This window comes from Palaemon carinicauda, chromosome 35, assembly GCF_036898095.1.
Source record: "Palaemon carinicauda isolate YSFRI2023 chromosome 35, ASM3689809v2, whole genome shotgun sequence".
Taxonomy (NCBI): Eukaryota; Metazoa; Arthropoda; class Malacostraca; order Decapoda; family Palaemonidae; genus Palaemon; species Palaemon carinicauda.
The window spans coordinates 71,106,224-71,122,369 of NC_090759.1; the positions used below are offsets into that span (position 1 = coordinate 71,106,224).

The 16,146-nt window shown below is 32.2% G+C and overlaps 1 protein-coding gene across 1 annotated transcript in view; it reads left to right on the forward strand.

Moving 5' to 3' along the window:
* Window positions 1-4,395, forward strand: part of LOC137627352 (prominin-1-like) — a 72,326-nt gene extending 67,931 nt beyond the window's left edge. Inside the window, exon 23 of the mRNA XM_068358437.1 lies at window positions 575-4,395. The gene's annotated coding sequence lies outside the window, so the exon portion shown is untranslated. The remainder of the gene's footprint in view (window positions 1-574) is intronic.
* The last annotated feature ends 11,751 nt before the right edge of the window (window positions 4,396-16,146 follow it).

Genomic DNA, 16,146 nt, shown 5'->3' on the forward strand with positions numbered 1-16,146 from the left:
CAGATAATCTTTGAAGTATGCTATATATGTTAAGTAGTTAGCTGTGGGCAGACCTTGATGTTTGCACATGAGCATCAAATCTGCTGTTGCAAATTTAAGTTGAGGCTGCTATAAATAAAAATGTATGAAGTAATTTTATGATCTGCTTGCAGCTTAGTTATTGACTTGACATAGTGTTACCCTTTTGATGATGGTGTCATGAGCCAAGGTTCTGAAATACATGATATTTTTTTTTTTAAAGATGACAATGTCAAGACAATATAGTTATGTTATACACAACCTTGGCTAATGCACAATTGATTTGCTTTCCCATTGTATCCTGAAAACTTGAATGTTCATATATATTGAAGCTTAGTTTGTTTGATCAAGTTGATGTTAATTTCTATTAAAAGATTGACTTGGTGTATATAGAACTTTAAATTTCTAATAAAGTTTATCATGTGCAGAATAAGTTATCATATATAAGGCTCATAAGAATTGTCTTCCCTATTGTTTAGAGTGCTTCATATTTCTAATATAATGTATTGTTTTGGATAATTAGAAATAATCCATTGTAATCAATCTTTTCTTGCAGTGATGCATAGAAGTTACCATCTTAAAGCTTGAGGGTGATGAAGTACCCAAGTAATAACAATTGGCCAAAAGATTGTACCATCAACCACTCCCATCATATCCTCTTACAAAGGCACCTAACCAGATTGGAAAATAAAAAGCCCTCCTTCTTATGCAGAGCATTTTATTACATTTTGCCAAGTTTTGTTGGTATGTGTGTGCCAACTGTTCATTGGGTTGGGAAACATTCCATACTATCAAAAATATTTACAGCACAGTATGGTTTTTTCATACTGCCCTGTAGATGTTGGAAGGTTTGTTATAAATAAAAGTAGCCAAATCTCATTGTTGAAACCGTTTCATCGCTGGTGATATGGATGTTAATATTCATAGTTGTATGTACTGTATAAACAAGTAGTGAGTCTTGAGGAAATCCATAGCTATCTGATTATCCAGGTGTGAATAAACTGCCAATTTCTGTCTCTTTGTTCAATGTTTGTAGTAGATTTTCCAAGCTTATCTGTAGGTGCACTAGAGACTGTTTAAAGAGGAGTAGCGCAGATTAGATGTTAGGTTCCCAAGACAAGGTAACTGAATTTAATCAATAAAAACGATAGGAAACTGCTGGTATTCAATAGAATTGTACACAAGGAATATTCAGATAGTAGTTTTTGTGGATGCTGTGTTGTTTTAAATTTGCTTTTTTAATCCCATGTTCAGTGGAAAGAGATGATGCTCCTTAATGTTACAGTCAGCTGATTACTGGCAACACTATAATTGTGGTATTCAAACCTTTTCATCATCATCATAATGTTACTTCCTCCACCACATGAGAGGGAATCTTTAGATTGTTAAAAACACCATTTGAGGTAAATTTGTTTTAATCTTATCTGTTGTTGATAATGTATTCCACAGAAAAGGTTATAATGATGTTAGTTTTTATTAAATATTTTATTTTTTGTGAATATTGACATAATTCCTTCAAATGCTTGTCACGGAAGTGTGTGCATTTGAGGTTAGCTTCCAAGCCTCCAATAGTGTTAAAGGTATTTTAGTCTTTGGTAGACATTTTCATAATAGACTCCATCACATGTGGATAAAATTGTGCTTATTCTGAAGTTTTTGATGGAGAATTGTGTCAAGATCAGAGGTTTTGGGTCTTGAGTTTTCCAAAATGAATTTAAATATGTATATGGTATCGCAGTGCAGTATTCCGTTTTGGAATACTTATTTCTTTCCTCAATGATTTGGTTAAGTCTCATTACTGATGGTCTTTCCACAATGGCTTTTAGTAACTGTATCCTGAATTACAAAATAAGCCTAGATAATGTATCATGATCATAAGTGTCAAATGCTACTGTTTACAGAAGGCACATCCTGTATATTAGTTTAGTAATGATTGATACTCACTGTATGTTAGGCACACATTGAACCCCTCCACTTTAGTTTTGACTAGGACAAGTAGATATTATTTTTAGTTTTGCCTCATTGTGTAGAACAGTAAGTGCAGAAAATTTTCCTATCAAGTTTGTTCAAATTAGACCAGTTTATCTCATGTTGTAGATGAAATATGGTGAGGTATATTAGATATACAGATATATAGTAATCCTCATAGATTGCGAGTGCTCATTGAAACGACACCTTGTAAAGAAGTTTGTATGAGTACAGTGATAGTGTATAGGACTTTGGACCCCTTTTAAAGAATCATTATTTAAGACATATCCTCTATTAATCTGCGGAGATTTAACGCTACTCATTAGTGCATCGTAATATTATCAGTATTTCTTGTTTTAAACCTTTTACAATGTTAATCAAAGTGTGACACTCCCAACAATTTTTTGGCTTTACATTAGAATCTAATGAATATGTACAGTAATCTATAAGAAAAATGTTTCATAATTACAGTTCTAAGTTTCATATTGCTGGACATCACAGATGATAGTTTAACCATATAGTATTTCTGTGGTTAATGTTCCATATTTCTTATAAACCTTGCTGTTGAGCAGCTGTATGTAATTAGCGATGGCAGTGATACTTGGGGTCCTTTCAACTTTCATCAACAGATGCTTACATAGTAGCATAAATGTGTTCAAACAGGTTGCTATTGAAGTTTTATCCATTCCTCGGCTAATTGAAAAATTATCATCTGAAATTGCTTGTTGTTGATATTGTCTTCAATAACATTGTTACTAACCATTGTTTTTGAGATCTCCCCAATGAATATACACTGGCCTAGCTAGTTAATGCTGCTCAAGTGTATTGATAATGATGCCATGCAAATGTTTATATAACTTTGTGAAGGATCTGTTATGGTTTTTTACCATATTAATGGTGTAGATTTAGAAATAAAGATCTGGATAAATGGGGATCAGATATCACTGTTTGTTTTTTGTTGATTTTTAGGATGTTTACTCAATGATAGGAATCAAGAGCAGCCAGATGACACCTTTTGTTTACTTGTTGCATACTAGCTGCCCTGATTTTAAATTCTTTTGGTAACTTCAAAATGAAGCTTTGTGGAAATCAATTGTATTGTGTTATTTGCATCATTGGGATAAGGAAACTTTTCCTCAGAATTGTGGATATTTCTTATTACCAGTTTCTTGAATATTCCAAGTTTCATGAACGAGGAGGCAGTAATACAGTTTTGGTAGTTTTATGAAGTTTGAATCTCATTTCATTTGAGAATTGTAGCTTTATAGTAAATAAAGCCACAGATTAGGGTACCATTTATCAACTTTTATATTCTTTTATGATAATTTTCGTATTTCATTAGTAATATTTTCTACATTTTTATAGTGGATCACATCAGAAAACCTATAGCAGTGAACTATCATTTGTATAGACTGGGTTTTTTATTTACTGTTTAGGGTTTTACATATCTCCAAATTTCCATAATCTTCTGTTATGATCATGTCCTGTGGAATTCATTTCATATAATTCTACATTCCCTCAAGTAATTCAGCAGTAAGTAGTGAGATAGTGATAATACACTTGAGTGTATCACAGTTTATGTTTGTGTTAAGATATGTGAAGTCTTTGTCTTTGGTAAATTGTGTTTATTTTCTTGGAAACAAATGTATTGATGACATCAGTACAAGTAAGCTTTATTTTATAAAATTCTCAACTGAATGTTGGGAACTGTTTGCATAAAAGATTTTAAGCTGGTGTCCAGTTTTAATTTTTCTCTTTTATTTTATTTTCTAAGTTAATTTTACTCTTTTTATTTGCCATCTTTAAGCGATGGTATTTTTGCATTGAAAATGCATCTTTGTGTCATACATGCTGTTGATTTTTGCAATAAAAATTGTGTGAATGAGACTCAAGTTGTGTTTGTTCATTATTTTATGTTCTTAATTCATTTTTTGCACCAAGATGGTAGGCTAGTACCAGACTCGTTGCTGTTCACATATAATGACTTAACTTCTGCTCATAGCTACCTTGGATGTGAACTGTGTGATCATTTAGCTGTTTAAATGCCATATGATATACTATATTGCTCATTAAGTTATACTATTTATGTAGATACTTAGTAATGTGTATGATAATTATTCAAATTACAGTATCTTTATTTTGTGTTTTGAATGAACTTAATACATGAGATACAAAAGTCAAAGTTGTGTTAATGAAAGTAACTACAAAAATCAGGTGAAATGTTTTAAGATATGTTTAAATAAAAGATAAACTTGTTTTCAAGTGCGTTAAACATTGTGTAAATAGAAGAGATGTGTGAATGAGCATTGGTCTCATTCTAGCATATACCTATGTCCTGTGTGATTTTTATATTACAATATTATGAAGTTTTCTGTGTCAGGTCTCAATAATACATGAACCTTTTTATAATGTTGTGTTTCATTGAACCTCAGAATGTGTTATCTACGAAAATTATTTCCATATGGAGGATATTCATTGTGAGTTCTTGCCGTAATGTCCTCTTAGTAAATTGTCATTTTATCAATTACTTAAGTGCAATTTTTTCCTAAAAGTATCTAGATGTTACGTAACTTTCTAAAATATTTATAAATTATAACAGTATCTTAATGATAACAACAAAGTCCAGTAGATATACTGTCCCATTAAAATCTGTAGAGTTATTGCAATATTTTTAGCTTCAGTTTTGTAAAAACGAATTTATGTAAACTTTTTCACTGCTACCAATAAGGGAAGCATACAGCATTCACTTTCATTTTAGCATGCAAACAGTAATGGAAATAAGCAATGGTGGCCTGATGGCAATATGTTATATTGTATTTATGACTGTGTTTACACAATGGTTTTTGAAAAAAAGAATAATGGTCCATGTACTCTCCTGAAAATTATACAAAATGAAATTTTTTTAATCCATGAGTAGAAAGGATCCTACCATACAAAAAAAAAAAAAAGCTATTTTATCCTGAGACAGTAGATCATGTACTGTATTAAAAGTGAGTCTTTCGATGTTTTTATCAAGTAATATACAATTCCCTGTTCATAAAAATCACTTTTAAAAGAAAGTAAATAAAATTTAAATGTAATTTTCAAACCACAACACAGTATGCCTTTAAAATTTAGATCAGGTATAGAATTCAAAGAACGGTCCTCTAACATGCAAAGTTATCAAAGCAAAATTTTGTGTGGTACAGTATTTGAACCAAAGTTACCCTCTTGCTCCATTCTCTTATGATAAAGTCCCTCTGGTGGGGGGAATGGGAAGTTCTTTAAAAAGGTCAAGTAAACAGTGGGTGAAGTTCTACATCTGGTTTCTCTGCAAATTTTCCTGTGAAGTAAGCACTATTGGACGCGAGGATGCACAAACTACTGTAGTTGGTAAGTACTGTAAAAATGTTTTCTACCCAACATACAAGACAGTTATGTTTTTCCGTGTATAGCTCTTGCTTATCAATTTGTAGACCTTAGGGGGGGATAGGGATTTTTTAATCATCCAGCCTCCGACCATATGCTAGCCTATCACAAATAGGAATTTATGTAAGCTGCTCTGTGGCCATGCATTTATAAGGTAATAGAAATAAAAGACAATTCTGGAAAGATTATAGGTTATGTTGTGTTACATACAATAAGGGGTTTCATAACTTATGATATATCCTAGTTAGGATAGACAGAGTTAGACTTATCTGAATATTCTAAGTCGGAGCGCAGTACAGTAAGAGCTGAATAGTTATGTATTTTTTATTATATTTATAAGACAGCCTAGAATTTAACATTTGTAATTAATATAGTCTTACATGGGTAGAGTAGTTATTGTTGAACACTATGGAAACTTGAAAATTAGAACTAATACTGGAAGTCTTGAAGAAAATTAAAGATTAATATATAGAACTACACTTTCAACATCAAAATCAATGTGATTAAAATTTCTCTGATTCTATCCCAGGCAACATTGGACCAATAGGCACATTAGGTCAAACAACTGTTTCCTCCCCTTCAAGAGCATTTGATTTTGTACATTTACCTTTGCCATTATGGGTCAAGAGCATAGTGAATGGTGAAAGTTAAGTTCCATTGATAAGGTGGTGGTGAATAGAATATCAAACTTGTATCATCACACAAGATCATAGAATTTTATTAATTTATAAGAGAAAAATACAAGAGCACCCATTACTACTAACTGAAAAATTCTACAATAAAAAAAATTACATTTAATTTGACTAAAAGGCATTGCCATAAATGTTTAGCCAAAGACAAGCAAGGAACAATAATTAGCCTATGTGTAGGCCACACAAAGACACTATATCAATTATTAATCACATTTCAACAGCTTTAAGGATCATCTAAAGTTGTAAAACTTTATATTCCTTTAAAAATTACGTCTAAGAAGTGAATAATTATTTATTAATTAGATGTTTGCTTTTAATTTGATGAAAACTATTAAACATTACTTAAAACATATCGCCAGTGTCTACATTTCCATGAGCACCCAGTGATTCAAACAATACTCTGATAATTGAGGCTTAACTCTTCCAGATGAATTACTTAACATTTATTACTTGTTTTTTTTTTTTTTTGAGGGGGGGGTGATTTTTACCTTTTAATTATCTCGGAGACAAAAAAAAAATTATGGCATGCTCTTTAAAAAAATCCTCAATTAATGGTCACATGGTCATGCTCTTCCTTATAGAAGTTGTTACCACCATTATTATTATTATTATTATTATTATTATTATTATTATTATTATTATTATTATTATTATTATTATTAGATAAGCTATAATCCTAGTTGGAAAAGCTGGATACTTTAAGCCCAAAGGCTCCAACATGGGAAAAATAGCCCAGTGAGGAAAGGATATAAAATTCATAAGTAATAAGTAATTAATACAAAATGTTTTAGATCAGTAACGCTAGAATAAATCGGTCATATATAAACTATGAAGAGAGACTTGCTGTATGTCAGCCTGTTCTACATAAAAAAAAAAATAAATTAATTAAAAAAACCATTCGCTGCTACTTTGAACTAATGAAGTTCCACAGATTCAACTGCCTGATCAGGAAGATCATGCCACAATCTGGACACAGTAGTAATAAAACTTTTAGAACGCAGTGTAATGCTGAGCCTCATGATGGAGAAGGCATGACTTAGAATTAACTGCATTCCTAGTACTACCTATAGGATGGTAGTCTGGGAAGATCTGGATGTATAGGATGTTCAGAATTATGAAAAATCCTATACAACATGCGTGATGAAGTAATTGAACGACTGCGCCAGAGATTAATATGTAGATTAGAAATAAGAAATTTAATGAACCACAATTTCCTGTCCAACAAATTTAAGATGAGATAAGACAACTGAAGACCAAGCAGGAGAACAATATTCGAAACTAGGCAGAATAAAAGAATTAAAACACCTCTTGAAGGTCGATTGATCCTCAAAAATCTTAAATGACTTTCTCAATGAGCTATTTGTGAGTAATTGATGGAGAAACAGCCAAGTTGGCAAGAATTTAATGAATGACTCAAAGCCTACATCAGTATGCTGTGTAATAAACTATGATGATGGCTTGCAAATATCTTATAAAAAGGTAATTAGAATTATTTGAATCTTTAAAAAAAAATCGAACCTTAGCTTCTTTTTAGAATGTGCGCACACACACACATAATTTCCTCTTTTGTTCTCTAACTTTTAGTTGATTAGTTAGGGGTAGAAAAGTTATATTTATGTTGCCTATAACTAATTTAGAAATTAACAGAACTGCATTAGTTTAACATGCAAATCCTTTCTCAAGCTATATGTTCCTTCCTTGAAAGCATTGTCTTCGTATTGTTTGGATATCATCTTTACCTCTCTTCATTTTTTTTTTTACCTGAGGACTCTTCAGTACACAGTACTAATGGTAATGGGAAAACTTCAGGTTTCTCCTTTCTTGAATCTCCATGGCAAGAGTAAAGTCTCCTTGTTCTGTTTCAGTTTCCTTCATTATATTTTTACCTGCCCTTTACAGTCTGGTCTGTTCTCCTTAGTGTCAGTAGTCTGTGAAGTGTTTAAATGACAGTGCTTTCTGCCAAGAGTGTACGAAATATCTAGTGATTCAAATTTGTTGGAGAAGACACATAGTGAGTTATTTAAAATTCTTGAATAATTAGAGAGAGAGAGAGAGAGAGAGAGAGAGAGAGAGAGAGAGAGAGAGAGAGAGAGAGAGAGAGAGAGAGAGAGAGAGAGAGAGAGAGAGAGAGAGAGAGAGAGAGAGAGAGAGAGATCCTAATTCAACAGGAAATGAATGAAGAAAGTTTATATTAACGTGTCTGAACTTAGATACCTTGCTTTTAATAATGGAAAAGTAAAGAATGCTACTATAACAGTAGTTCGTGGTCTATATTTAGAAACGTAGAGAGAAGTACACGTTTTTTCTTTAGATGAAAATAAAATAAGTAGACATAATCTATCAGAAATATCAAACAATTATGTATCCATGTAAAGAATGTGGATAATTCAGACACGTGAGCACAAAACATAGCATTCTTTACAGCTTAGATTATTTTATCTATGTCAACCAATTGTTTATTCCATATATTATTTACTAACGAAAACTGTCCATCTAGATTATTCTTGTCTAATTTCTTAAAAATTTCACGTTTCTTCCTAACATGCGAAAGATTTTGGCAATATTTAAGACTCTAAGTTATTGAAAAATATGATCTTGAGAATTTTTAGTCTAAAAATTTTAAAAGGAGGTTATACTTAAAAATTGTAGGTGAGCTTTGAGTTAAATACACAAAACTTTCTGAATAATTATAATAATCAGATTTTGTCTACTTATTGCAACTACCACAAATCAAACCCAGCTCGCATTTTTTGAGTAAACATTGTTGTTTTCTTTTTATGTTAAATTTCATTCAGTTCCTTTGATTTGGCTTACATTTGACTTTAGGCTATTTTAACACAAATGTAGTTATATCTGTTAAATTTTAACCAAAGATCGTTATTAAATTCATTGTAAAGATAGTGGGGGTTTTTACTCTGCCTCGTTATATCGAGATGCGTGTTTTCTTACTGTCTCGGAAATTCATAAGCATATAGGCCTATAACAAACTCCCCTCTAGTAGCTATCCATGTTAGTTTTTAGCAACGAAGAAAATGCTTATTCATTAAACGTTTTTGCTGTGAACTACCAAATGCTAAAAGCTTAATAAATTCCATTTCACTTAAATACAGTATTTGTTTCTATAAAACTGAACATTTCAACTTCGTTTTTGCATGCATAGGGATAGATTTACGTATTTGCTTGATTAATCGAGTTTAATGTAGGAAACCATAAGTATGCATAAAATGGCAACACTTTAGATTAATGCTTAAGGTAGTTTAGAAAAGTACCTCCTTGTTTATAGCTCAGTTTATTCAAGCAAAGCACGCTTTAGTCTTATATAATAGTCACCCATAAAATACTCCCAGTCACATTTTTTACAATAGCATTTTTATTGTTTCCGTTTTCTCTATTTACACACTTTTAACGGTATCTAAAGCCAATAATAGTATCAAAGATTATTTATTAGGTTATGCTTTGATTAGCGTACCATTAAAAACTAGCTTATATTTTGCATCATCATCCTAATTAAACTTTATTTCCGAGTTTTTTAAAGGAGAGAGAGAGAGAGAGAGAGAGAGAGAGAGAGAGAGAGAGAGAGAGAGAGAGAGAGAGAGAGAGACTTCAGGTAACTTCCGATTTTCATCCATAATGAGCATGTGGTTGGGGGCCAAAATGAAGTGAAGGCCTGTAACCACATTTTCCCTTTTGCTGTACTGTTTTGTAGTAACGATAGCCGTCGTCCCGATTGGGGACAATCTTTTATCACCAATGTCCTTTTTATGTGTATGGTACCCAGAATGCACACTTTTACCAACTTTGCCTATAAGTAACGTCTTTAAAGTTGAACCTTGTAGTTTCGTCACTTAAGGAGTCATTCTTTTCGTTATGGGGCAGACCATTGATAACATTTACAATACATGTAAGTTATTGTTCATATTTTGCGGTTCTGTGAATCTATCTACACATCATAATTCCTCTCGTGTCACATATATCTTTCTGGGGTAGGAGGATTAGCTGTTCTTGTAGAAACAGTACATTTTAATTAATTTGGCTTACTTTTTATTTATTTAAGAAATAGTAAATTTTTATTTTCAATTAGATTTCCTTAAGTTTTGATCGATAAAATAGAAAGATTATATGGTTTGCTCCATTAATGTCTCATCTTATGATAAATTAGGCATATTGTTTTACTATTGTAAAATTATGAATTTCATATCTATGGATATATTTTAAGAAATCTTGACTGGTCTTGTCCCCATATTTGCCAGTACCTATGTATTTGCAACATATCTATACCAAAGGTGTTATATCTATAAATATCATTCTTTTATAAAATCAAAACCATAGAAAAAAAATGAATTATTTAAGAAATGTTTTAGAAATTCTATTATCGTTATTTGTTCTCATTTCGGAGACTGGGACACTGGTATGTTCTCTTCGATTTGGAAAAGTCAAACGGTAAAAGTTTAACTTGTAGATGGCGCCACGTTTCTTCCAAAGGAAGAAATTTCAAGCAGTCGTTGACTTATTGTACACCACTTCCCCATTCTTGAGTCCTTGTATATTTCTAAGCCAAAGTAGAAAATTTTTCCGGTAAGCGGGACAGTTCCGCATTGGGGGGTACTCTGGTTGTTGTGTCGTCCTCGAAAGCAGTTCAAGAACGGCAAGGTTTTCATCATGGCTTTGAGGTTTGTTACGGTTATATTCTTTTCATTGTGAAGTGAAGGCAATATGATAAGCGTTTTGAAATTGGTGTGCAGTGTTTGTTGTTTGAGGGGTAATTTATTTGCGTGGAAGTATAGGCCTAGCCCTGCTCTGAAACCATCGTAGAAGTTAAATTACCGTGGCATTGAAAAAGAAACTGTGGCTAAACACCCTTGAGCAATGTAGCTAAAGACTGAGATTTTACTTAACTCGTTCGCTAAAGGGAAGTTTTCTTATGCGAAGAACGATATGTGGTGTTAATTGTTAACCTCAAGATTAAGATTAACCCAGTGACGTGCATATATAGGGGATTCAGATAATGGTCAAGTAAGGTCTTATGAAAGCGAAAGTCGGAGATTCATTTTACGAACATTTTCACATAATGGGGAGAGATGAGTAACGTCTGTAATAGGAACGCATTATTAAAACGGAGTAATTCTCTAATTTTGATAAAGGTAAACCACTTCACCCCTTTGCAGCTATAGTGATTACCTTGCAGTCCTCATTGACTCAAAATTTTACTTTACATTCCGCATTGAATAAAATATTACTTTGTAATCTGAATTTTATATATATTTCACTTTGCGATTTGCATTGAATATAAATAATACTTTGATATCGGCACTGGAGCCAGATTTTACTTTGATAATCGGCACTGAATCCAGATTTTACTTTGCAGCCAGTATTAGATTAAAATTTCACTTTGCAATCTGTGATGAATCTAAATCTTATAACGCAATCCGTATATTTAATCTAAATTTGCCATTGCAATCATAATTGAGCATAGATTTTACTTGGCAGTCAGTATTTAATATAATATTTACAATGCAATAAATATTGAATATTAATTTTACTTTGCGATTGTCTACGACCCATGAACCCTAACATCTTTAGACCTGTCGTTATCCAGCCTGGGGTCAGCCTCAATCGCCAAAAAATTACTAAAAGTCCTTTTTTTATAATTAGCATTACATTGTACGAACATAACTAATATGTAGCGTTCATGGCTAAACCTTTGTTGTCTCGACCCACTTTATATGCAGTCATTTTTACGTTATAGTTCCATTAGTAACAGTTCACTTTTCAATACTCACTAAATATTAATCTTGCTTTGGAATCTGTATCAAGCGTAATTAATTCTAGTTGCAATTCCAATTGAAATTAAATCTGTATTTTCAGTCTCTATTGAATCTAGATTCTAATTTGCAACTAGTATTGAATCAAAATTTTACTTTGAAGTCCGTATTGAAAATAAATTGTACTTTGCAATCAGTGTGGGATCGAAATTCAATATACAATGTGTATTGTATCTGAATTGTTAGGTGTCAAGCTCAAAATCCCAATAGTTAACTGAAAATGATCTTTTAATGGTACGCCATCTTTAACTTGAGACATTGAGATTGTGAGGTCTCTATTTCCCCTCTTAATATTGATTTTTAGTTGCTTTTATTATCTGCACGCGATTTGTATTTAGTACTAAAATATTTCTTTATTAATGTCAACTCAAGTCCAATGTACATAATTTTTGAGTAATTTTGAAAACCCGTTCAGAAATTTGGTTATTCTTCAATTGGTAGTTTTCTTAAGGTTTTGTTAGATTTTAGAACATTTTCAAAACTGCTTTGGCGTTGGTAGATATTTAAGAGGGGTGAATGCAGGTGATTACATTACGTTGGTAATTATATCCTACGTTTATATGTTTTGAATTTTTTGAGGCCAATGTTTTAATTGGAATTTTTCGAGTAACTTCATAAGATCCGCTATTCATCATTAGGTGTCAGTTTTTCTAAGTGGGACAATTACAGTTGATGTAATTGTAGGAACTAGTATATTGTGAATTTTAAACTTTGAAAATAATTGAAATAGCTTAATTTCGTAATTTTTATTTTAAATTTAATTCAATTACCTAGAATTCACTACTTTGCGTTGTCAAAATAGAATATGGGTGACGTGCGTGTATATGCTGTGCTTGATCATGCTCTCAAATCTTAATTTTAACTATTGGAATAGATGGATAAATGCAGTACAAATATATGAAGGAAAAGATTATAGAAATTCTTATGAACTTGAGTTCTTGGTTGTTTGGAATGTAGTTGTAGGTACATGAAAAGACGCATTTAACATGTACCAGTGTCCATTATTATCATTATCTTATATGTATCATTTATTGTATTATGTGCTTTCAAACATTATTCCAGATGTTGCATATCAGCAGATTAATTCATTAATCTGCTGATATGCAACATCTGGAATAATGTTTGAAAGCATATAATACAATAAATGATACATATAGGATAATGATAATAATGGATACTGGTACATGTTAAATGTCTTTTAATGTAGCCTACATATAATTATGTAAACATAAAGAAAAAGGTTAGATTCAATTGCGAAATTATCTGAATATGCATCGAGTGAAAGTGTCGGTTAGCAGTCCAGAAACCTTATCCAAGGTTTTCCTTCAATCGTTTTTATACTGAAAATAGTATCGTAGGATAAATTAGATCGTCTTTATTATAAAGAATAGTAAAAAAAACCACCCGTCCTTTTTGCATTTTTATAATATGCTGTTTATCAAGCGAAGATCATGAATATTCCAGTAGAATTCATACTTAGCTAACATTGTAAAAGGATTCTTGGCTGGAAGTAAATTCACGAATTGTGTTATAAAAGCTTAGGGGGACATGTTTTTAACCATAACCAGGTAATAATTTTAGCTAATAGCTAGTAATGACTCCTACGTAGCATATAGAACCGAAGGTTGTTGGTATTGCCAAGTATTTATGATTGTAGGTCTTGCATGTTATTTTTTTATTGTAGATTTTGCCAGTTATTTATAATAGGTCTTGCAAGTTATTTAGTCATGCCACTTTTTTATGATCAAGTCTTGCCAGTTATTTAGTCATATCAGTAGGCTAATAGTAATTTGACTAAGTCATGCAGGTTATTTAAGATTGTAGGTCTTGCCAGTTATTTATAATTGTAGGTCTCGCTAGACATTTATGATAGAAGGTCTTGCCAGTTATTTGGTCATGTCAGTTATATATGACTGTAGGTCTAGCCAGTTATTTAGTCATGCCAGTAATTTATGACTGTAGGTTTAGCCAGTTTAGTCATTTCGGTTATTTATGACCAAGTCTTGCCAGTTATTTATGACTAAGCCATGCAGGTTATTTATGACTGTAGGTCTTGCCAGTTATTTATAATTGTAGGTCTTGCCAGATATTTATGATAGTAGGTCTTGTCAGTTATTTAGTCATGTCAGTAATTTATGACTGTAGGTCTAACCAGTTATTTAGTCATGTCAGTTATTTATGACCAAGTCTTGCCAATTTAGTAATGTCAGTACTAGTAATTTATGACTTTGAGTCATGCAGGTTATTTATGATTGTAGGTCTTGCCAGTTATTTATAATGGTAGGTCTTGCCAGATATTTGAGAAGTCTAGCCAGTTTAGTCATGTCAGTAATTGTAATTTATGACCAAGTCATGTAGGTTATTTATGATTGTAGGTCTTGCCATTTATTTATAATTGTAGGACTTGCCAGATATTTATGATAGTAGGCATTGCTTGCAAGTTATTTAATCATGTCGGTTATTTATGACGAAGTCTTGCCAGTTTAGTCATATCAATAATAGTAATTTATGACAAGTCATGCAGGTTATTCATGCTTGCACAATATATCTCGGCAGTTATTCATAATATTGTTTTGCCAGTTATTTATATTAGGTCTTGCCAGTTATTTAGTCATGTCAGTAATTTATTATTGTAGGTCTAGCCAGTTATTTAATAGTCAGTAATTTATGACTAGGTCTAGCCAGTTTTTTAGTCATGTCAGTTATTTATGATCCAGTCTTGTCAGGTATTTAGTCATGTCTGCAATTTGATTGTAGGTCTTGCCTGTTATTTAGTCATGTCCGTAATAATTTATGACCAAGTCATGGTGATTATTTATGATTGTAAGTCTTGCCAGTTATTTATAATAGTAGGGGTCGCCAGTTATTTATGATAGTAGGGGTCGCCAGTTAATTATGATAGTAGGGGTCGCCAGTTATTTGATCATGTCAGTTATTTATGACCAAGTCATGCAGGTTATTTATAATTGTAGGTGTTGCCTGTCATTTAGTCATGTCAGTAATAGTAATCAATTACCAAGTCATGCAAGTTATTTATGATTGTAGGTCTTGCCAGTTATTTAAATCAATGTCAGTAATAGTAATTTATGACCAAGTCATGCTGGTCATTTATGATTGTGGGTCTTGCCAGTTATTTTAGTCATGTCAGTAATTTATGATTGTAGGTCTTCCCAGTTATTTAGTCATGTCTGTAATTTATAACTGTTGGTCTTGCTAGACATTAAAAAAGGACAGTGATTGCTATTGCCTTAGAGTAATGTTACCTGTGAATATTTACGCCAGCTTGGTTTGATTGTTACGCTGCTCAATAACCGTCGTAATTGTTTAAGTCGTGTCAGGTTATCTCTGTTAATGTGCCTAGTTAAATGAGATGATTTCCATGAGATTGTAAAGCTTAGTTAAAGGTCTGTGTAAAAGGTAGGTATTATTAGGAAATTTTGTACGTGTCCACACAATGTGGTATGGAAGTACGAGGTGTGTGCGCATCACTTTTTAGCAGCTATAAATAGTTTACAAAAAGTTCCCTTTCCTACTACCTGTATAAACCTAAAGCTGTATGCGACTCATGACCGTCGTAGTTGTGTAATTCTTATCAGATTGTCTCTAGCAATGTGCTTTGTTCAGCATAAGGATTTTCACGAGATTGTAATGCTTAGTCAATGGCGCAAACACTTATTGCGCTATATCCATTGACTGACAGACATATTTTAAAGTTGATCTTAACGTGGGTCACCGCAAGATGTACCCACGTTAAGATCAAATTTAATTGTGGAAATATTCCTCAATCCATGGATATAGCGCAATAAGTTTTTGTGCAATTGACTAAGTATTACCATCTCGTGAAAAAAATGATTCTGCGCAAGGCGCATTGCCAGAGACAACCCGACAAGACTTACTCAATTACGACAGTTCTGAGTCACGTACAGCTTTAGGTTTTTTTATACAGGTGGGTCGGAAAAGGAACTTTTTGCACAATACTTTTATAGATGATAAAATGCTATTGATGCGCACACATCGTACTTCCATACCATATTGTGTGGACAAGTGCAAAATTACCTCATAACACCTGCCTTTACACCCAACAGTTAAGATAGTTTATGGTGAGGGGGATTATAGTGCAAATGGCAGAGAAAGTATGGAGTAATATATAAATTTTATTAGTCATTGTATTTACGCTCTTCATGTTTTGTACATGAGAGTTTATTGGTAAACCATACTGTGAGTTGATAAAATTTACA